Source organism: Ovis aries, chromosome 8 (assembly GCF_016772045.2).
Source record: "Ovis aries strain OAR_USU_Benz2616 breed Rambouillet chromosome 8, ARS-UI_Ramb_v3.0, whole genome shotgun sequence".
In the NCBI taxonomy this organism is placed as follows: Eukaryota; Metazoa; Chordata; class Mammalia; order Artiodactyla; family Bovidae; genus Ovis; species Ovis aries.
Window position 1 is genome coordinate 84,584,733 of NC_056061.1, and position 16,836 is coordinate 84,601,568.

A 16,836-nucleotide genomic window follows, 5' to 3' on the forward strand; every position below is an offset into this window, starting at 1 on the left:
TTTTTCTGGATGCATGGTTATCTAGAACTTTCTAACAAGTGTCCCAAAATGTAATGCCTTAAAAACAACACTTATTATCTCTGACAATTTCTGGAGTCAAGAATTCAGGAGTGATACGACTGAACAGTTCCGGCCGGGAGACTCTTGGGCAGTATGCCCATCAACAGATAACTGGTTTCAGAAGAAATGATACATATATATACATACAACACACACAGAGAAAATGGAAGATTACTCAGCCATAGCAAAAGAATGAAGTGCCATTTAGAATGAACGAATGAAACGCCACATAGATAGACCGAGACATTATCATCCCAAGAGAAGTAAGTCAGACAGATAAAGACAGACATCACAGGATACTACTGATATGTGGAATCTAAGAAAAAACGATACAGGTGAACTTGTTTACAAGACAGAACCAGACCCCACACGTAGAAAACAAGCTTATGGTACCGAAAGAGATGGAGGGATGGATGGAGAGATAAAACGGGAGGTTGGGATTAACATATATACACTGCTAAATATGAAATGAGAAAACAACAAGGGCCTACAAGGAGCTACACTCAGGGTCTGGTAATAGCCTATAATGCAAAAGAATATAAAGATGGTTTGTTGTTGTTCAGTCACTAAGTTGTGTCCGGCTCTTTGCGACCCCATGGACTGCAGCACTCCAGGCTTCCCTGTCCATCACTACCTCCCGGAGTTTGCTCAGATTCATGTCCATTCAGTCAGTGATGCCATCCAACCACGTCATCTTCTGCACCCCCTTCTCCCGTCACCTTCAATCTTTCCCAGATTATATATATATATGAGTATATATATAATAATAATATATATTAATATATAATATATATAACATATATAACATATATAACATATATTATAATAATATATAATATAATATTATAATATATAATAATAGTATATATAATATATATTAGTATATATATATAATATATAATAATATTATAATATATAATAATAGTATATATATATATGAGTGAATCACTTGGCTGTACATTTGAAAGTAACACAGCACTGCAAATTACAATTCAATTAAAAAAGAAAGTGAAAGTGAAGTCGTTCAGTCGTGTCCGACTCTTTACGACCTGTGGACTCTAGCCCACCAAGCTCCTCCGTCCATGGGATTCTCCAGGCAAGAATACTGGAGTGGGCTGCCATTTCCTTCTCCGAAAAAAGAAAGAAAGCGATATTTTTAGAGTTGACTGGGGAGGAGGCTCTGGCTCCAAGGTGGCTGCACACAGGGCTGGTGCTGCGGTGGGTTCCTCCATTCCTCTTCTCAGGGTCTCTCTTGGGGCACCTTGAAGGTCCTCCCCTGCAGTGGTGGGCTGCCCTGGCAAGGGAGTGGGAGGTGGGGGGATTTAGGCTGCACGTTTCACGGTCTCGCCTCAGAAGTCGCAGATTGCTCTCCAAGCTCAGTCTTCTAGAAGAGTCACTAAGTCCTGCCCACTCCTAGAGTGAGAGGAATCGGGTCCCGCTCTCTGCAGGGAAGATGGTCAGGCACTTAAACTTCCCATCCTGCAACAGATGTGCCTTCTAAAGACAGCTGTGCTTCCGCTCCTCTGGAAGGAAGTGGTTGCCCCTCGATTCTGGGAGGGCCACGAGCACACTTGTAACCAACAGGACATGGTGGCAGCAAGGGTCGGTGCTCGAGGCCAGGTCATAAAGAGCAGAGCACATTGCCCTGAGCTAGGACCCTCGCTTTGGAAGCCGGGCACTGGCAGCTAGGAGACCCTGCTACCTCGAGCCTGCCGCACCGTGAGGACGCCCAGGCCACACGGAGACAGTGTTCAGTTAACAACCTCAGCTGACATCCCGGCCAACAGCCCAGACCTATGAGGAATGGCACCCTCGGGGTTCCCGCCCCCAGCTCTGGAATCTTCCCACTGAGAACCGGACCTCCTGGAGCAGAGTCTAACTGTTCCCACAGGCCCCTGTTCAGATTCCTGACCCAGGGAGTCCACTGGCATGAGACAGTTGCCTGAAGCCACTGGATTTGGGGGGTTGGCTTGTCACACAGCACGTGATAACTGAACACACACTACATCACGACTGTCTGATGTCTCTCTCCCCAAAGATCTTGGCCTGCAAGCTCTTCTCGGGCCTGTGTCTTCGTCCTTCTTATAACGCCAGCACTCAGAATAGTGCCTGGCATGTAATATGTGTTAAGCCAATGTTTGTTAGGTGAATAATAAGTAAGAGTTCATACAGCTTTGCTAGGATAGTTGTTTTTGGCTGGAATTCATAAGAACCATGGTGGTGGCTCAGACGGTAAAGAATCTGCCTACAGTGCAGGAGACCTGAGTCTCATCGCTGGCTCCAGAAGATCCCCTGGAGAAAGGAATGGCTACCCACTCCAGTATTCTTGCCTGGAGAATTCCATGGACGAGGAGCCTGGTGGGCTACCGTCCATGGAGTTGCAAAGAGTCAGACACAACTGATCTGTTAACACTTTCACTTTCATGGTTGGAAGAGAACTTCGTCTGTCCAGGTAGGATACCCATCTCCCTGCCCACTGGAGAGCTGTTTGTTGCACTTTCATCCCGCCCTTCTTGTGACCTTCCAAATTCACCCTGAAAGCATTTAATCAGGGACTCTCTGCTGCCCTGCAAAGATGTACACCATTAACATAAATAAACAAACCATGATTATAACCGTGGTTGAGACCGCAAAGCCAAAAAGATATTTATGTTAGCTTTGATTCTAGGTTGTTAAACGTTTGGAAAGCAATTTCCAACTCTTGAGTTGATTCTACCTTCTTAATTTTAGATATTTAGATATACAGGCTGGAAGTTGTGTTTAAAAATGTTTGTCTTAGTTGCATTCAGGAGTTGAATGCATTTGATCTTCATATTAATAAACATACAAAGGGCATTATGGCACAAAGGGGATTAACAGTGTGTTGGTTAACATTCTGCATTATCTTTCCGGAAATGGGGAGTTTATTTTGAATAAGTCTTAAATGTAAGAAAATAGCATCTAGTTACTCTGTATGGAAGTTTCAACCACTGCATTTTCAAAATGTTCTTCAGTTGCTCCAGTGCCTTTTTTTATTATTTTGTTGGATTTAATAATGAATACCTCCAATTTAGTATTCATGCAACCAATTTTATAACCAGCTCCAGCCTTGAAGGTAAATACTCCAGTTAATCCCCCACCAAGTCTCCCTTTCCTTCGATATTTACCCGGAAGCCGCAGACAACTATCTAGAAACTGCACTCAGGCTTCATTAGCTCATTTTCTCATGATTAAGTTTAACTCTCCCAAATTTTACAAATGCTAATTAAATCTAAAAAAGCAAACAAAATGTCAATCAAAACTGATCTACAGTTGTTTGTCATCAGCAGCTGTTTAAAAAAAGAGTGTTCTCTCAAACTTAAAAAATATAGATGCTTTGGTGTCAAGCACAGTAAATTTATGCTATGATGCAGTTGACGAAAGAGACAGGAATTTTTTTTCCCCCCAGAATTAAATGTGTATTTGCAGTGAAGCAAAGCTTTGAATGATTTTTCATCGCTTTCCCCCCACTGTATTACCTTGTAACTATGAGAGTCAGCTAAAAGAATAATTTCAGCTACAGTTAGTTCACAACCACCCCCAAATCTGAAAGATAACCAAGCTTAAAAATAAACCTGCTGTGAATGCCTACATAATACTGTTGATTAAAGAGCCCTGGGGAGAAGCCAGAGATGGCTCAGGCCTCAGCCTCACCGCTGGAGACTGGGCAGGGGACCTGACGGTCCATCTACGGGCACTCGTTGTTGCAAAGAAATGCCAGCTTGCCCAGGTCGAAATAGACAAATGACTCACTGCCATGACTGACCCCAAACACATCCCTTCCACCCCTTGTCCATCCCGCCTCCCTTCCAGGCCGCCCCACCACACACAGTGGGCATGTCCACCCAGCTGGCCGCAGGGTCCCAGACAAGCTGCTCTCCAGGCTCAGCCGGGGAGCAGAGGCCAAGCCAAACAGCCAGCACCAAGCCCAAGTCTCCTCTCACCTCCATCTCCGATGCTGAGGCTTGAGCAGTCTTTTTCTGCATTGACTCTGGGCAATAACTCAGGCAATATGAAGGGTGACCCAGAGGGACACTTTAAGGTTAAAAATCTGAAAGAGCAACACTCTCTGGAGAGAGAGGGCAGAGGCTCTGAAGCGCATTTCAGCTGAAAATGAATTCAGCTACTTCTACAGGATAAGACTGTTGGATGGCATCACTGACTCACATCACAACTCCTGAGCAAACTCCAGGAGATGGTGATGGACAGGGAAGCCTGGCATGCTGCAGTCCATGAGGTCGCACAGAGTTGGACATGACTGAGTGACTGAACAACACCACCGCTCTGATCCCCATTAGCAAAGAAAAGCCCAAGTGGGGGACCATTTTCAGGCTTTAATGAGGCATCTCCCTCAATTCCTCTACCTGCTGGGTGGTGTCAGAGATTACTGGCTGGGGAACTGGAACTTTCACCACCCTCCAATGGGAACCAGTCCCCATGCCTCGGACATAACAAGGCACCCCTTCAGGGTGGTATCAGTGGAGGCCTGCAGGGAGTCCAGATGCCCACTCTGCCCAGCAATAAGGAGGCACCCTTCACCCATCCAGGGTGTCCATGGAGGAACAGTAGGGAACATGTCCTTCCACCCCTGCCAGGCAGTGAGCAAGGCAATAACCCCTTCTCCCCACTAATTCAGTGTCAGAGAAAGCCTGCTGAAATAGACTGAAATGATATCCAGAATCCCAAACCATAATGCCCCAAATATCCAGGATACAATGGAAACACTGTTCAAGCAAGAGCCAGGGAAGTCTCAACCTTAATGAGAAAAGACAGTTGACACAGACCAGCCCTGAGACCGGTGTGTTCTGAACTGTGGTGTTGGAGAAGACTCTTGAGAGTCCCTTGGACTGCAAGGAGATCCAACCAGTCAATCCTAAAAGAAATCAGTTCCAAATATTCATTGCAAGGACTGATGCTGAAGCTGAAATGCCAATACTTTGGCCACCTGATGCTAAGAACTGACTCACTGGAAAAGACCCTGATGCTGGGAAAGATTGAAGGCAGGAAGAGAAGGGGACAAGGGGACGACAGAGGAGGAGATAGTTGGATGGCATCACCGACTCAATGGGCATGAGACTGAGCAAGCTCCAGAAGTTGGTGATGGACAGGGAGGCCTGGCGTGCTGCAGTCCATGGGGTCGCAAAGAGTCAGAAGTGACTGAGTGACTGAACTGAACTGAACTGGACACTGAGACAACACAGAAGTTGGAATTATCTAACAGGAATTTTAAAGAGGCCATCATAAAAATGCTTCAATAGCAATTAAGAACGCACTTGAAGTAAATGAAGAGCAGAAAGTCTTGGCAAATAAACAGAAGATACAAAGTAGAACCAAATGGCAATTCTGGAACTGAAAAAGCAAAAACTAAGGGAAGAAACACAATTGATGGACTCAAAAGAGGAAAGAATCAGAGAACCTGAAGATGGAACAGAAAAAATTAGCCAATCTGAATAACAAAGCAAAGAGGCTGAAAGGATAGAGCAAGATAGTCCTTCTAGTTACTTGATGGGCTATTCCAAGGAATCCCATGGTTCCTAGAAAGTATAACACTATTATCCAGGCACTATTTCCAATACAGATGTGAATTTAAGAGTGTTATATTTTCTCCTGTGAAAAAGAGTGGGCATGCAATCAGCAATTCTACAAACCCTCTGGAAGTAAATTTGCTAGAAACCTCTCTTGCTGCCTTGAAAATAGCAATGGAATCAGTCACTGCAGAGGCAAGAGCACCTCTGACCTAGTGTACTGGTTTGTACCCTCCTGGCCTCTGGTGAGCACCAGGACCTCTCCCCTCCCCTAACAATGAAGCAAGTCTGAGGGAAACAAACCTCCCAGGTCACGTGATTGGTGTCCAGGCCTTTTTGGGGTACCAGCTGTCATTCAGGGCACCAGGTTATGCTATGAGATACTATAAAGCTGAGTCATGAGATGCTTACATGGTTGCATGCTCAGTTCAGTTCAGTTCAGTCTCTCAGTCGTGTCCAACTAGGGACAGAAATCCCTGAAATATGTTCAAATTCTGGTGGCGTCGGGGCAAGGAGGGATGGAGAGAAATGATGATGAACAATCGAAATAATAAATGAATTAGTGCAGTACAAAGTGACATTTCCCTGCTTTAAAAAAAAAAAAAAAGGTGGTTTAGTGTAAAGGGAATGCAGATGGGAGTCAGGGTTGATGGGGCAAGAGATGGAAAAAATCACAGGGAACGAGAGTGTGACCCACCGGCAGAGCGGGGAAAGTGTGGGAAGGACTTCAGGGCGCGGTGGTGAACTCGTGAGCCACACTCCTCTGGGAGCAGGCAAACACAGCCTGCAGCTTGAGTGGGAGCTCACGACTAAGACACATGGATTCAGAGTCCTCCGAGCAGAGCCTTGAGGATCCGTATCTTTTGTGTTCTTAGAAGAGGCAGAACAAGGAGAACTGACGGACAGACCGTTGCTGAGGCCTTCTTACCCTCCCCCAGTCGCAACCCTGCTGGCCTTGCTCAAAGCAAGGCTGGGTTGGGTTCCAATTCTAGTGAGAAAGACACTGTCAATTAGCTTAAAAAAGGTTTTTCTGAAAACCAACCTTACATTTCGGTCTTTTTGAAATATGAAATTAACTACCAAGAAAAACACTGTGGTACTAAAAAGGGAAGCTATGCGATATTCAGATAGGTCTCGCAAGATGTTTCCACAGGGAATTAGCCCCCAACAGGTGTTTGCATGTCTGTCACCTCTGCAGTGTTGGCCATGTTCCCTTTTTATGCCTACCTTAAAGTCCTTTGTTCTTTTTTTCTTAATGTTTTACTTGAAGTAGAGTTGATTTACAATGCTGTGTTAGTTTCTGGTGTACAGCAAAAGTGATTCAGTTATTATTATTATTCATATATATTTTTCATATTCTTTTCCACTATTATTATAAGATACTGAATATAGTTGCCTGTGCTGTACAGTAGAATCTTGTTGTTTATTTTATATACAATAGTGTGTATCTGCTAATTCCAAATGCCTGATTTATCCCTCCCCCTTCCTTCCCCTCTGATAAACAGAAACCTGTTTTCTATGTCGGTGCATCTGTTTCTGTTTTGTAAATACGTTCACTTATAGTACTTTGCAGATTCCACATACAAGTGATATCATAAGGCATTTGTCTTTCTCTTTCTGACTTACTTTACTTAATGTGATAATCTCTAGGTTTGTCCATGTTGTTACAAATGGCATTATTTCATTTAAAGTCCTTTGTTCTTAACAGCTCAACGCAACACATACATACACACTCCAGATGATATTAACATCTGCAGATTTGCAGGCTTTTAGCCCCCACAACACTCAAAATTTAAGACAGAATCCAACAAGGAATAAACAACTCCTATCTCTGGAGATCAAATCTGCATTCACCTCAAAACAACAGGAACAACAACAAACAATGGGCTTGCAATGGTCAACTTGGAAAAAGTAACCATCATTCATCATTCAGATTTTCAAGATTCATAAGTACAGAAAAAATTTAGAAGAAATAGAAAATTAGACATGCTCTAAAGACTATTGAGCACTGGTGGATTTAAATAAAGAATCTTTCCCAAGTATTTACATTAGGCACAAAAATACTTAATCTGAATTCCATCAATTCACAATTGCTAACATTCAAACAGAAGTCTGGATGAAATGCTAGCTGCCCAACAGGAAAGAACCGTGAACAGTAAGATGGAGCCATGTAATCAGAACCACCGCTGTGAACGGAAGCAAAGAGGGTGAGTTCACATTGGAAGAAATCCCTGCAACTGTCACCATGACCTTGGGGGTCAGTTCCTGGAAAAACACATCACATCCAGCAAGGAAGACTGGCTCTGCCAAGGAAGCAGAAATGCAAACCAAAGAGGAAAGGCTGGGTCACCCGTAAATCAGCCTGAAATCTGGTCACAGCATGAGAAAGACTCCTCATCACAAGTGGAAACCTGACCTGGGAAATGGGTCTCCTCCTCCAGGGGACAGATAGATGCAGCGGGAAATCCCGGAGCCTGGCTCGAAGGTGATACACAGATCCTTCCTCTCCTGCTGGAACAGATCCGCGCGCTCACATCAATTTCTCCAACAGCCTGTGATACAGGATGTGCCACGGGGCTGCATAAAAGGCTTTTGTGAGCACTCCCTTGTGAGGAAAGTGCTGCCCAGCCGCTAGAAAGGGTTTTTGCAAATTTAACTATAAACTATGTTTATGATCGTAACAAAGGCAGGAAGAGGAGGAGGTTTCTGCTGTCTGCTGTTACTCATCTTGACAGCCTGAACCCAGCGTCACACACAGTGAGGCGCTGGGGCCAGAACAGGGGCCTCTGAAGGCACTGGCCAGGTGAGACCAAGGATAAGACTTTGAACTAGCCAGGGCACGAGGGTGCTGGGGCATCTGAGCGAGCCTGCGGCGGCAGAAACCAATCCCAGCCTCCGGTCTGCCTGAGCTGAGCTGAATTCCGGGGAAAGTCACTTCTTGGTCTACTCTGCGCTTCCCTATCTGTGCCCTGGAAGAAGTCCATCGGCATCATTTCTGGCCTCACACGAGCTGCCAAGGGCGTGTTTAGTCCTCAGGGCCAGCAGTGATGTGCCTGGGGCCTGCACTCTGCCGGCGGCATCCCTCCTGGGGTAGTGCCTGCGAGAAGGACAACGTTTCACAGCGTCCTGTGCTGTGCTTCGGGTCAGAAAAGGATGCCCTTGCCACCTCCCAAGCCCATTCTGCTAGCTTTCCTTAGACGGAGCTGAGGAAAAGGCAACAAGACCTGACTTCCCTGAGGGCCCAGTCTTTCAGAACCTGCCTTCCAATGCAGGGGACGCCGGTCTGGTCCCCGGTCAGGAAACTCAGATTCCATGTGCCACGGGGCAGAGAGGCCCTCGGGCCACAACCAGAGAAGCCCTCGTGCCTCAGTGAAGACCCAGGGCAGCCAAAACCCAGGCAGCAGACCCGCCAGGGCAGTTTTGTAAAAGAATCCACACACAGCTTGATGCCAACAAGTGCTTCCTTAGTAAGATTATAACCATCCTCTTTATATAATATTTTAAGTACTGATTTAAATCTCCCAAAGGGAAGATCTACAGGCTCCTCGTTTCTACAGACCTAAGCAACAATTGTAATACTCAACATTAGCTGAGTCCTGTGAGAAAGTTGGGTTAAAGCTCAGCATTCAGAAAATTAAGATCATGGCATCCGGTTCCATCACTTCATGGCAAATAGATGGGGAAACAGTGGAAACAGTGGTTGACTTTATTTTTGGGGGCTCCAAAATCACTGCAGATGGTGACTGCAGCCATGAAATTAAAAGACGCTTGCTCCTTGGAAGGAAAGTTATGGTCAACCTAGACAGCATATTGAAAAGCAGAGACATTACTTTGTCAACAAAGGTCCGTCTAGTCAAGGCTATGGTTTTTCCAGCGGTCATGTATGGATATGAGAGTTGGACTATAAAGAAAGCTGAGCACAGAAGAATTGGTGCTTTTGAACTGTGGTGTTGGAGAAGACTCTTGAGAGTCCCTTGGACTGCAAGGAGATCCAACCTGTTCATCCTAAAGGAGATCAGTCCTGGGTGTTCATTGGAAGGACTGATGTTGAAGCTGAAACTCCAATACTTTGGCCACTTGATGCGAAGAGCTGACTCATTAGAAAAGACCCTGATGCTGGGAAAGATTGAAGGCAGGAGGAAAAGGGGACGACAGAGAATGAGCTGGCTGGATGGCATCACTGACTCAATGACATGAGTTTGGGTGAACTCCGGGAGTTGGAGATGTACAGGGAGGCCTGATGTGCTGTGGTTTATGGGGTCGCAAAGAACTGGACATGACTGAGCGACTGAACTGAACGGAACTGTCCTGAAACGCAACGGCACCCTAGCGGGAGACGGACAGTGTGCGTGGCAACAGGAAGGAGCCACGTGGTGGGAGAATGGGTCACACGGGGCACGGGCAGTGCTGACTGGGTGAACTCCGGGAGTTGGAGATGTACAGGGAGGCCTGATGTGCTGTGGTTTATGGGGTCGCAAAGAACTGGACATGACTGAGCGACTGAACTGAACGGAACTGTCCTGAAACGCAACGGCACCCTAGCGGGAGACGGACAGTGTGCGTGGCAACAGGAAGGAGCCACGTGGTGGGAGAATGGGTCACACGGGGCACGGGCAGTGCTGACTGTTACCTGGCCGCCGGGACGGGTCCATGTGGGCAGCATGGCCCCTGGCCGAGCACAGCCGGCATGGGCTGGACTGGAGATTTCTGGCTCTTTGATCCTCTTCCAGGGCTGAGCCATGTCTCGCAAGAGACCTTTATGTCCCGAACTGAGTAGCCTTCCAATCACTTCCTCCAGATAACTAAGATGCTCACAAATATGTGACTATTTGTGTACAATTTTCATCCCAGCAGCCAAGTTCTAAGAGCAGAAAGGAACAGATTCCTTTTCTGTTCCCGTTTCTCCCACTGGAGGCAGGATGAGCGGGAGAAATCAGGGAGGAAACCCAGCGCTAGCAGCCGCCTGGCTGGACCCTCTCATGCTGGCTGGACCCTCTCATCCTGGCTGGACCCTCTCATCGAGGCAGGAAGAGGCTCCACCCTAGGCGTGGATGCGGTCTGGAGGGTGGCAGGAAGCTTTCATCACAGGTCTCCACCTCAGCCCTCCCCCAGTGCACCCTCCATCTGACACCTGAGACAGTTCTGCAAACGCACGCAAGCCACAGAATGCCCCTGAATTCAATTCCGTCAGCAATTATCGGGCACCTTCTGTTGAGCACGGCCCAGGTGTTGTGCTCGCGGGGCTGGGTGCACGGTGATGAGCGGCCCCAGCTTCTGACCTCAAGTACCGGTGCCCCCACATCTCTCCTTATCTGCACTTCCCACCCCCAGCTCCACGCCTCCTGACTTCCAGGTGCCAGGACCACGTGCTCCTCGGGGACCTGACTCCTGTGTGTTCACATCCCCGTCCCTGTGTCTACTCATTCTCTCTGCTCGTCATCTTCGTCCCTCCCTTCCCCCCTCCCTCCTCCCAACCCTCTTCCCCACCTCCCTTCCCTCCTCTCTCCTCCCTTCCCTCCTCCCCTCTTCCCTGCCCTCTCTCCCTCCTCCCTCCCCTCCTCCTTCTCTCTTTTCCTCCTTCCTCCCTTTCTTCATCCTACATATACTCTGCCATCTTTCACGACTGAAAGGCCATGAATCAGGCCAGAGCCGTGAGATGCCCAAAAGGAAACTGACAAGGAACTGATGACGGGAAAGCCTGAAGTCAAGGGAAGCACGCCGTGAAAACAGCACCTTCAGCAGGTGGAGGAGAGGATCCAACTCAGCTGGCCCTAGGGAGTCAGGGAGGAGGTGAAGACTCAGGTGGAATGCCCGAGGAACAGCATCTTAACAAAGAGAGCTGAGGGCATCTCTGGAGTTTTCACGAGTGCAGCCCAGCACAAGGGAGGGTAGGGTGGTATGAAGGCTACTTCACTGGCAAATGAAACAGCTGGAGGATACAGGGAGGCGTCTGAGAGCTGTCTGCCCCAGGGCAGGGGAGACTGGGGCCCTGGTGCCCCTCCTCCGCTCAGCTTTCCTCCCAGGCCTGGACAGCATCGCCCTGGCTCCCGAGATCTGCTCGTTTACTCCCAGCCCAGCCCACACCCCCACCATGGAATCAGGGCTCTCTCTCCAACAGAGGCAGCACCAACACTGTCTCTGGTCCAGATGTGTCCCAGTCTCCTTTGTCAGACTATGAAGGAGCCTTGTCAGATCTGCAGTGATGCGAGCCCTCCGCAGCCTCGCGAGTTCGGCTTTAGTTCAATGTCATCTTTTGTTACTCTTCTGTAACCCCCACCCCCACCGCTCCCTGCTGTCGACAGGCCACGGAGCAAGAGGGAAGAAAATGGGTCTGAACCAGAACACAGAACAGCCTTCCATTTCTGGGGGCAGAGGAAGGTTGACACCCTTCGTAGAAGGATGCATGTAGAAAAGTTTTACCCGTGGACATAGATTTAACTTGTTTTTGTTTATTCCATCCAAGCTGAAGTGCATATGGAATGGTTCAGTTCAGTTCAGCCGCACAGTTGTGTCCAACTCTTTGTGACCCCATGGACTGCAGCATGCCAGGCTTCCCTGTCCATCACCAACTCCCAGAGGTTACTCAAACCCATGTCCATTGAGTCAGTGATGCCATCCAACCATCTCATCCTCTGTCGTCCCCTTCTCCTCCTGCCTTCAATCTTTCCCAGCATCAGGAAGAGCCAGCTTTTCACATCAGGTGGCCAAAGTATTGGAGTTTCAGCTTCAACATTAGTCCTTCCAGTGAACACCCAGGATTGATCTCCTTTAGGATGGACAGGTTGGATCTCCTTGCAGTCCAAGGGACTCTCAAGAGTCTTCTCCAACACCACAGTTCAAAAGCATCAATTCTTCTGTGCTCAGCTTTCTTTATAGTCCAACTCTCATATCCATACATGACCACTGGAAAAACCATAGCTTTGACTAGACGGACCTTTGTTGACAAAGTAATGTCTCTGCTTTTCAATATGCTGTCTAGGTTGGCCATAACTTTCCTTCCAAGGAGCAAGCGTCTTTTAATTTCATGGCTGCAATCACCATCTGCAATGATTTTGGAGCCCCCCAAAATAAAGTCAACCACTGTTTCCTCTGTCTCCAGTGTGCTGACACCCAAACCTACAGGCTAAGGCAGTGATCATCAAATAATTTAGATTGTTTAAGTTGAAAAATTAAATAGGCACCATTAGCATACACAAATTTTATACACATAAAATTTTGCTTTGTATAATTTATAAAATATATGCAATTTAAAAATCTTATCCATATATGCTATTATTGTTGCTGTTGTTTAGTTGCTAAGTTGTGTCCAACTCTTTTGTGACCCCGTGGACTGTAGCCCGCTAGGCTTCTCTGTCCACGGGATTCTCCAGGCAAGAATACTGGAGTGGGTTGCCATTTCTTCTTCCAGGGAATCTCCTCGACCCAGGGATGGAGCCCGCTCGTCTCCTGTACTGCAGGCAGATTCCTTACCACTGAGCCACGTGGGAAGCCCTCTATGTATGATAAATGGAATATAAATGAGAAGCTCTAAGGTTTTCTTTCTATAATCTATGGCTCGTCTTGTTTCCCCCACTGGGGAATACCCAGCCCACTTTGAAGAACACACCCAACTGTCTTATCAAGTTACAAGACACGAAAGTCAAACTTATAACCTAATTTGAAAGCCGTAACCCAAGTCACAAGTGCAATTTAATGCTTGCAAAAACAAACAGGCACCTTGGCTGAGAATTAATTTATTTATAAACCACTTCAACAGCTAAGACACCTTGCTCCAAGGCAAGCATCTGCTCATACAACCCAGTATCACAGTTGTATTCCTAAATCTGCTGTTTCTTTAACACGTCTTAACATGTCTATTTGAAGTTGTGAGTGATTAAGCTTTCTATTTAAAATACCAGGTCATTTTTTGGTAGGAACAATCACGCACTATGAGTGAAACATATATTTACATGTGTATACACACATATGGGGCTTCCCAGGTGGTGTAGTGGCAAAGAATCCACCTGCCCAGGCGGGAGATGCAGGAGACTCTGGTCCCAACCCTTCTGGGTTGAGAAGATCCCCTGGAGAAGGAAACGGCAACCCACTCCAGTATTCTTGCCTTGGGAAATTCCATGAACAGAGTGTGGCAGGCTACAGTCCATGGGGTTACAAAAGAGTTGGACATGCCTGAGTGAGCTCACACGTGCACACACACATATTTAAGATGCAGAAATGGATTGTTACTCATAATAAATGCTATAGCACAGTTACATTACTCTATTTTAAAACTTCTTTAAAAATCCAGGGCCCTTATCTATCACATCTCCTTTCAGTGGATCAGTTGCATGAGACCGGCTGTATATTCACTATGCTTCCAATTGCCAGGTGTATCAACTACTTAGCTGCGATATTTATCGATGAATTAGTCTGATAACACACTGATGTAATCATCAGTTCTCAAGGCCAGTATTTTTTCCCCTATGCAAACAAAGAAGTGTTGGCACAAAAGGCTAATTTTATAACAAGCTTTGTGCAGGAAAGGGGAGCAAAGTAAATGTCCCATTCTAGATAAAATCGTTCCACTAGGAATCAGGCTGGAGTGGAACACTGATTAGGAAGAAAAGACACTGGATCTGAACAAAGCTAGGAAGACAGCTTTCTGGATGCTTCCGAATGAGACATAGGCGTGTGCAAGCCACCGGAACAGACTTCCTGGGTCAGATGACTTCATTCCTGTTACTTCTTTGCACAAAATAGGGAGAGGAAGAAAAGACTTGTCGTTCTTTTAATAGCCAGAGAGGCTGTTACTAGGACAGACCTGAGCATTGCTTTACAGACAGGCTTCCACACTTGATCCATTCACCTCGGAGAACTTCCTCCAAGTTCGAAGGAAGGTTTCATTCTGGTTCTCCCAGGCAGACTGCTTTGGGGATTGGCCAAAGCAGTTCTGGACTTCAGAGTACTCAGAGAGATAAATGTAAACACCAGTTAAAAATACAAGGAAAACAGGGGGAAACAAACCCAGCAAGACTTCGTCTCCATCATCAAAGCTCCTCCGCGTGGGCCAGCCCAGCTGCACAGTCGCCATCCCCACCTCACTCACTGACTTTAAGCAGGAAGGAGGGCTTCTGTGGCTTGGCCCTTAAACACAGACAAGGCCTTCAGTCTGTGTAAGCTCTCATTCCCTGTATTGCCGGTGAAACAACTGGGAGTAGGGGAAGCCAGGTGAGGTGGGAGGAGAGAGAAATAAACAGCACCCCTGCCAGTGCCAAAGAATGGCCTTCACTTAGCACTTGACACGCACAGTGGGTGGGAAAAAGACCCGGATCACAGAGTGACGGTTTTCTGGGACTGCTGTAAAGCACCCCAAAAGTGTTAGTCGCTCAGCCGTGTGCGACTCTGTGCGACCCCATGGACTGTAACCCACCAGCCTCCTCTGTCCATGGGATTCTGCAGGCAAGAATACTGCAGTGGATTGCCATTCCCTTCTCCAGGGGATCTTCCCCACCCAGGGATCAAACCCAGGTCTCCCACATTGCAGGCAGATTCTTTACCAACTGAGCCATCAGGGAAGCTCTGAAGTTCCCCAAACTGGGGGCTTACAACCAGAAATACATTGGTTTTCACACACCAGTACTCTGTTCTTAAATACACGGTGTGGCCAGGGCTGCCTCTCCCGAGGCTTGGGGCACCCGCACTCCTGGCTTCCGGTCTCAGTGTTTTCACACCGCCTCCTCTGGGCCTGCTGCCTCGGCAGCTACTTGCGGTCGTTGCTCAGTCATTCAGTCATGTCCGACTCTTTGCGACCCTCTCGACTGCAGCACGCCAGGCCTCCCTGTCCTTCACCATGTCCCAGAATTTGCTCAAACTCATGTCCATTGAGTCGGTGATGCCATCCAACCATCTCATCCTCTGTCATCCTCTTCTCCTCCTGCCTTCAACCTTTCCCAGCATCAGGGTCTTTTCCAGTGAGTTGGCTCGTCACATCATGCCAGCGTGAGGAACTCCGCTCATGGCAAAGGTCATGAGGAAGGAGGCTTCGGCATATGCAAAGGCGGGATTGAGCCTCAGGAAACCCCCTGTTCCCGAACATCTACCCCCAAAACCAGAGTGCCTACTTTACTGTTTTATGCTCTCACCTATTCCTCTGACTTTACGGGGGGCTGACCCCCCTCACCAGTTCTCTTGGAGAAGGAGTTAACTTGCATCTCCAGTTAATAAAAATTCCTGGGCATCACAAGAGTGTTTCAACATACAAACACCTCTGAAGGTTCTCTAGCCTGCCTGAGCGGGTTTGTCCAGCCACATGTGATTGTTTACAGCCTCCGAACCGTGAGAGACACAAGATGCTTTAAAACTTTCTAAATACAGACCCTTTTGAGAAGTTAGAAAATTATTAATATAGTATAGTGGGTTGATTAGAAATTATATTAGTGAAGGGTTTTCATTTGTTGAGCCAATATTTGTTGCTAAATCTCCATATTCCCTACCCTCATAATGAATATAGGAGAAATAAGTATTAACCTTTAAGATCAATCATGTTAAACCTTAGGCTAAGTAAATTCCTTTCTTGATTGTAACCCACTACACCCTCACCCTATAGGAATGCAACTTTATTTGGAGGGTGGCATTTGGTTTAAGAAAAAATCATCCCTGGAAAAAATAAGTTTTCCGGTTGACTAACCTTTATCAGAAAGGGCCATAAAATGTCAGCAGGCCTCATGGCCAGAAGATGATGTAAAACCCATAAGACCTTTGTATAATTTTATATGAAGCACCTGATTGTGACAAGGGTCAGGTCTGCTGACACCAGTGTGACTCTGTATTCATCCCTATGTATAACAAAAAGTATATAAGCAAACCTGAAAAATAAAGAAATTGGATCAGTTTCTGGAAAGACTGATTCCCCTGTGTCATTTCTTTCTTGCTCCCCGTTTTTCTGGCTGAATCCCCATCTGGAACTTGGTACTAACCAAGCCTGCTAATTCTGCCTGGGCTTCTAAGATTGGACCGGGGAGGTCTCAGTGCCTCCTCTCCTTCGGGAGAACGGAAAGACGCCGGTGGCCTACGTAGGTGGTGATTGGTATTCCACGTAAACCAAGTTATTCGGCCTCTTTTTCTCCACTAATATTTCCTACTACACTATCTGTTTCTAATCTCTCTATATATCTGTAATTAAATAAGTTTTTTCCTAGGACGCCGATTCCGTCTCCCCTTCGAATCACCCTGGATCCACCAGGGCTGGACCCCG

The 16,836-nt window shown here is 46.9% G+C and overlaps 1 protein-coding gene across 3 annotated transcripts in view; it reads right to left on the reverse strand.

Moving 5' to 3' along the window:
• AGPAT4 (1-acylglycerol-3-phosphate O-acyltransferase 4) overlaps positions 1-16,836 on the reverse strand; it is a 134,248-nt gene that overhangs the window by 53,331 nt on the left and 64,081 nt on the right. The gene's annotated exons all lie outside the window — the stretch shown is intronic.